Here is a 6,137-nt window from a genome sequence, read left to right as displayed (position 1 = left end):
GGGGACCGCGGGGAGGGCGGGGTGGCGGCGGCAGGAACGGCGCGGGGCCCGGGTAGCCCCAGCCTCCAGGGAGTCGTCGGACTGCTGATCAACCTAGCCATTGAGCGGCGGAACAAAGTTTGCAAAGATGGGTCTCTAGTGAACGCAGCTTACAGTTGTAAAACGAACCTCGTGTTCACTATATGCCAGGCAGAGGACCATGGGGTTCACTCCTTGGATGGGAAGGGAAGCAAGTGTACTTCTGCCCTCTCTACCCCACCCCCACTGTAAACAAAATGAGATCAGTGACTGGAATGGGGATGGGAATATTTGGGTAAAGAGGGCACAGAACAGTTAATATCTTGATTCAAATCAATGAATGTCTCCAAGGCAAATGGATGAAGAGCATGGACAATAATAGAAGAAAAAAAATTTAAATACAGATGATCCCCACAAAAAAGTTCGTTAGTAATGAGCCCTAATGCATACAACTTAAGGCAGAAATCAAATGCATTTTTTCCCTCCCATGAAGTTAGTGAAGTTTTCTTTGGTTTTGGTGATCAGACTCTGGTGGTTGGTGAGGGAACAGTGAAACACAACCTACTTGAGAATTTGCATCTCCTCCCTTCTCTCAGCACCCTCGCTCATGTTCTATAACTGTTCTGGTTGCAGTGATTCCAGGAACATTTACTGAATAATCAGGGGCTCTTTTGGTCCCTAGAATAGCCATTAAAGTAATATAAATGGTAAAAATTAACTTCTTTTAATGGATACTAGGACTGAGGGGCAAAAAGTACCTGTATTCCTATACTCTATATGGGGCTGGAAACCGCATGTGTTCCAGGCCTTTGCTGTTGTGCTTCATTCTAGGGATTTACTCAGAAATGTTGGAAATCCAGTTTAAATTGGATATGGCTGGGGAAGCAAGAAGGTCAGGAGGTTTGACATCAGATGTATTTGAAACTGCTAAGTGGCATTTCAAGAGGTTCCAAGGAGCTGCAGTCCTTTACGTCTCAGCACAAAAATAATTCTTCGATAGGCAAAGTGATAGATAAGAGGTGATAGGACGCTTGTGAGGCTTATCAGTGGGCAGGTGAGAGGGTGCCACACTGAGAACTTAGTGGGCTACAGTTTTATAAAATAGGAAAAATAGGTAAGGGGGAAAGACAACTTTCTCCCTTATTCTTAAGTAGGTATCATGCTTGCATCATTAGCTCCTCCCCCAGGTTGGGCAAGGAAGTCTTTTTGTCCCTATATGGTCAAGCTAGGACTGTCATGGCAGAAATGGAAAAATTATTTCAAGTCTCAGTACAATGGGCATCTTTCACTTTGAAATGTCACCTTTCCATAAACTGCTGTTCTTTATGTGCAGAAAGCATGTTCTATGGATCATCTGCTTACTGAGCTCACTGGGCAGGATGTGGGGCTCATGCCACCATTGTTCTTTGTTATGTCTTGTGCTTCTCTTCCACAGTTTTGTTGCTAAGCAAGCCTGCTTGGTTTTGTGGTTGAGTCATCCTGCTTCCTTGAGTAATCATTACTACAGGGGTTGCCCATATTTATTTCTACTTACAATCCTCTAGTGTGGTTAACTATTTAATCACCTACTTTGTTTACTCTGTCCCTATCATATTCTGGGTTTAGATTTACTTCTTATTTAGTATTATATGTTACATTTTTTAAGGATTATATTCATGGTCATTTTTAACTTAAAAATTCCAAAGCAGCAAAAGATATGATTGTTCAGTAGATTGTAAGGTGGCTTCATGAATTCCTGCTGACTCCTGGCATTCACACCTTTTGGGATCCCCCTCCCCTTGAGTGCATCTGGGACTTGTGACTTGCTTGTAAAACAATAAATATAGCACAGGTGGTGGATGTCACTCTTGTGACTACATTATGTTTCAAAAGACTTGGTCTTGCTAGCCAACTCTCTCTAGAGACCATCTGATCTGGCTTGATGAAGTAAGCAGCCATGCTGGGAAAGTCCACTAGTCAAGGAATTGTAGGTGACCTCTAGGAGCAGCCTCCAACCAGAAAGAAGCCAGTGCCCTGGGATACTACAAGCACAGGGAAATTAATTCTGTCAGACATCTAAGTGACCTTAGAAATGTTCTTCCCCACTCAATCCTCCTGATGAGAATGCAGACCAGAGCACACCTTAATTTTGAGTTTGTAAAACCCAAAACCCTAAGCAGAGGACCCAGTTAAGCCTTGTCTGGACTCCTGTCCCACCAAAAATGTGAGATAATAATTGTGAGTTATTTCAAGTCATTAAGTTTTTAGTAACTAATATAGCTTGTTTGTGTGGTTCCGTTTTTTAACATATTAGTAATAGAGTATAGTTTCTTCTTTGATAAACTTTGTGTTAAATATTACTGTCCTGTTGCATTTTAATTTTTTCTTTCTTACTCCTTCACATATATGTCTCTACCTTGATTTTCGTTGCAAAGTCATGAGACAAAAACTCTAATGAACTTCAGTGAGGTATCATATCACACCAGTCAGAATGGCTAATTATCAAAAAATCTATAAACAATAAAGATGCTTTTTTATTGCTGGAGAGGATGTGGAGAAAGGAAACTGTCTTGCACTGTGGTGGAAATGTAAATTGATACAGCTGCTATGGAAATTCCTTAAAAAACTAGGAACACAAACTACCATGTGACCCAACAATCCCACTCCTCAGCATATACCTGAGAAAACCACAATTCAAAAATACACATCTTCACTGCAGCACTAGGTACAATAACCAGGACATGGAAGCAATGTAGATGTCCAGCAACAGATGAATGGATAAAGAAGTTGCTGGGTGCAGTTGCTCAGTCATGTCCAACTCTTTGCAACCCTGTGGACGGGAGCCCACCAGGCTCTTCTGTCCATGGGATTTTCCCAGCAAGAATACTGGAGTGGGTTGCCATTTCCTACTCCAGGAGATCTTCCCCACCCAGAGATTGAACCTGCATCTCTTGCATCTCCTGTATTGGGAGGCAGGTTCTTTACTGCTAGTGCCACCTGGGAAATGTATACATATATTCAATGGAATATTGCTCAGCCATAAAAAGGAATGGATTTGAGTCAGTTGTATTAAGGTGACTTAACCTAGATCCTATTACACAGAGTGAAGTAAGTCAGAGAAAAACAAATATCATATATTAATGCAACTACATGGAATCTATAAAAATGGTACCGATGAAACTGTCTGCAGGGAAGGAATGGAGATGCAGACATTGAGAACAGACTTGTGGACACAGCAGGGAAAGGAGAGGATGAGATGAATTGAAAAAGCAGCATTGACATATATACACTATCATCTATAAAATAGATAGCTGGTGGGAAGCTGATTTAACACAGGGAGCCTAGCCTGGCACTCCGTGATGACCTAGAGAGGTGGGATGAGGGGGTGGGAGGGAGGCTATAGAGGGAGGGGATATATATATATATAGAGAGAGAGAGAGAGAGAGGGAGAGAGAGAGAGAGAGCTATGACTGGTTCGTGTTGTACAGGAGAAGCCAACACAATATTGTGAAGCAATTATCCTCCAATTAAAAAAAAAAAAATCAAGGGAAAAGAAAAGAAGTGGTGCTCCATGCATCAGTCCTAGGTCTAGGGATCTCTGGGACTTCCAGCTGCATTTCTGCTTCAAAGATTGTGTGTCTAAGGTCCACAGCCTTGTTAGTCTCTACTAAACCTCTAGGGCAAGACAAATACAATCAACTCAGCTTGTACAACTGAAGTTGCAACTGCAGTGTGAAGAATACTTATATAAAGAGCTGGAAACAGTTAAGTACTAAACCAGGTTTCATTTAATTGAGTGTACTTTCTTGCTAATTAGACCAACTTCCATATATGAATTTAGGTGGGCTTACTCTCCAATCCCTTCCTTCCTCCTTCCCTCCCTCCCTCTGTTTCTTCCCTGTTTTCTTCTTTCTTTCTTCCATGCTTCTTTCATTTTTTAATCTCTATATAATTCTCCATAACTCTGTTTCTCTGTATCCCCCATTTTTTTTTATTTATAGTTGCTGTATAATATTGTATGAATTACAAGTATACAATATAGTGATTAACAATTTTAAAGGTTATGCTCCATTCGTAGTTATTGTAAAATATTGGCTATGTTCCCTGTGTTGTACACTATGTCTTTGTGTTCTTATTTTATACTTAATTGTTTGCACCTCTTAATTCCCTAACCCCCTATATTGCCCCTCTCCCCATTGGTAACCTCTGGTTTGTGCTCTATATCTGTGAGTCTGCTTATATTTTGTTATATTCACTAATTTGCTTTATTTTTTTAGATTCCTCATTTAGTAATATCATACAATATTTGTCTTTCTCTGTCTGACTTATTTCACTTAGCATAAGCTGTCTAAGTCCATCCATAGGACTTAGTTGCTGCAAATGGCAATATTTCATTTTTTTTTAATGACTAACTAGTATTCTACTGTGTATCTATATATACCATGTCTTCTTTACCCATTCATCTGTTGATGGACACTTGGGTTGTTTCCATATCTTGGTAGTTATAAATAATGCTGCTGTGATCATTGGGGTGCATGTATCTTTTTGAATTAGTGTTTTTGTTTTTCAGATAAATACCCAGGAGTGGAATTGCTAGGTCATATGATAGTTATATTTTTAGTTTTTTGAGAAATCTCCGTATTATCTTGCATAGTGGCTGTGCCAATTTACATTCCCACAAACAGTGTAGGAGGGTTCCCTTTTCTCCACATCCTTGCCAACATTTGTTGAGTTCTTTTTGACAATAGTACTTCTCACAGGTGTGAGGTAATATCCCATTGTAGTTTTTAAAAAATATTTATTTGGCTGCACCAGGTCTTAGTTAGGGAACGTACGATCTTTGATCTTTAGCTGTGGCATGCAAACTCTTAGTTGTGGCATGTGGGATCTAGTTCCCTGACCAGGGCTCAAACTTGGGCACCCTGTATCAGGAGCACAGAGTCTTAGCCCCTGGACTACCAAGAAAGAACCTCATTGTGGTTTTGATTTGCATTTCTCTGATGACTACTTAAAACTAGACCATCGAGAAAATGAAAAGACAACCTACTGAATGGGAGAAAATATTTGCAAATGATATGACGGATAATGAGTTAATATCCAACATAGGTAAACAACTCATACATCTCAAAGTAAAAAAAAAAACCCGATTAACAAATGGAGCAGATGAACTGAACAGACATTTTTCCAAATAGGAAATGCACACAGCCGCCAATAGGCACATGAAAAGATGCTTTTGTTTTCTTTTTTTTATTAAGATAAACTTTTATTATATGAGTAATACATCATTTACAAGTGTATTCAGTATATTGTGTGACATCAAATTTCTTTCATCAGCTATCTTTTTCAGACCAGAAAATAACTTGGAGCTCATTTCTTTTTTCAAATATATTTCATATATATTCATTTATATTTATTTATATATGGTTATATATATGAAATACATATAATTACTCTTAAAGTACTGCATGCTGTCATCCTATTATTAGTATATCATAATGTATTCATCTGTTTAACTGTCTAGATTGTTTCTGATATTCTGATGTAAGCAAATGCAAAAAGCATGATTCTGTCAGCACATGTATAATGAACTTCCTAAGGCAGATTAGATACCAGAAGTGAAACTCTGAGTGCATCCATTTTATTTTTATTTTTTATTCTTTGTATTGAGTTGTAATTGACACACAACATTATATTAATTTCATGTGTACAACTTAATGATTTAATATCTGTATACATTGTGAAATGATCACCCTAGTAGGCTAGTTAACATCTGTCACCATACAGAGTTACAAAATTTTGTTTTCTTGTAATGAAGAAAGTGAAAGTGAAAGTCGCTCAGTCATGTCCGACTCTTTGCAACCTCATCGACCCCTCCATGAAATTCTCCAGGATAGAATACTGGAGTGGGTAACCTTTCCCTTCTCCAGGGGATCTTGCCAAGTAATGAGTTAAGATCTACTCTCTTCAGCTCAGTTCAGTTGCTCAGTAGTGTCCGACTCTTTGAGACCCCATGAATTGCAGCACGCCAGGCCTCCCTGTCTATTACCAACTCCCGGAGTTCACCCAAACTCATGTCCATTGAGTTGGTGATGCCATCCAGCCATCTCATCCTCTGTCATCCCCTTCTCATCCTGCCCCCA

General features: G+C 39.3%; 1 protein-coding gene across 1 annotated transcript in view; it reads right to left on the bottom strand.

Moving 5' to 3' along the window:
- POPDC3 (popeye domain containing 3) overlaps positions 1–234 on the bottom strand; it is a 21,277-nt gene extending 21,043 nt beyond the window's left edge. The window contains exon 1 of the mRNA XM_010856677.1: positions 169–234. The gene's annotated coding sequence lies outside the window, so the exon portion shown is untranslated. The remainder of the gene's footprint in view (positions 1–168) is intronic.
- Positions 235–6,137: the final 5,903 nt, after the last annotated feature.

This window comes from Bison bison, unplaced genomic scaffold (genome assembly GCF_000754665.1).
Source record: "Bison bison bison isolate TAMUID 2011002044 unplaced genomic scaffold, Bison_UMD1.0 scf7180017864373, whole genome shotgun sequence".
NCBI lineage: Eukaryota > Metazoa > Chordata > Mammalia > Artiodactyla > Bovidae > Bison > Bison bison.
The sequence above is the reverse complement of the archived record's forward strand: the minus strand, read 5'-3'. Positions and strand labels throughout refer to the sequence as shown.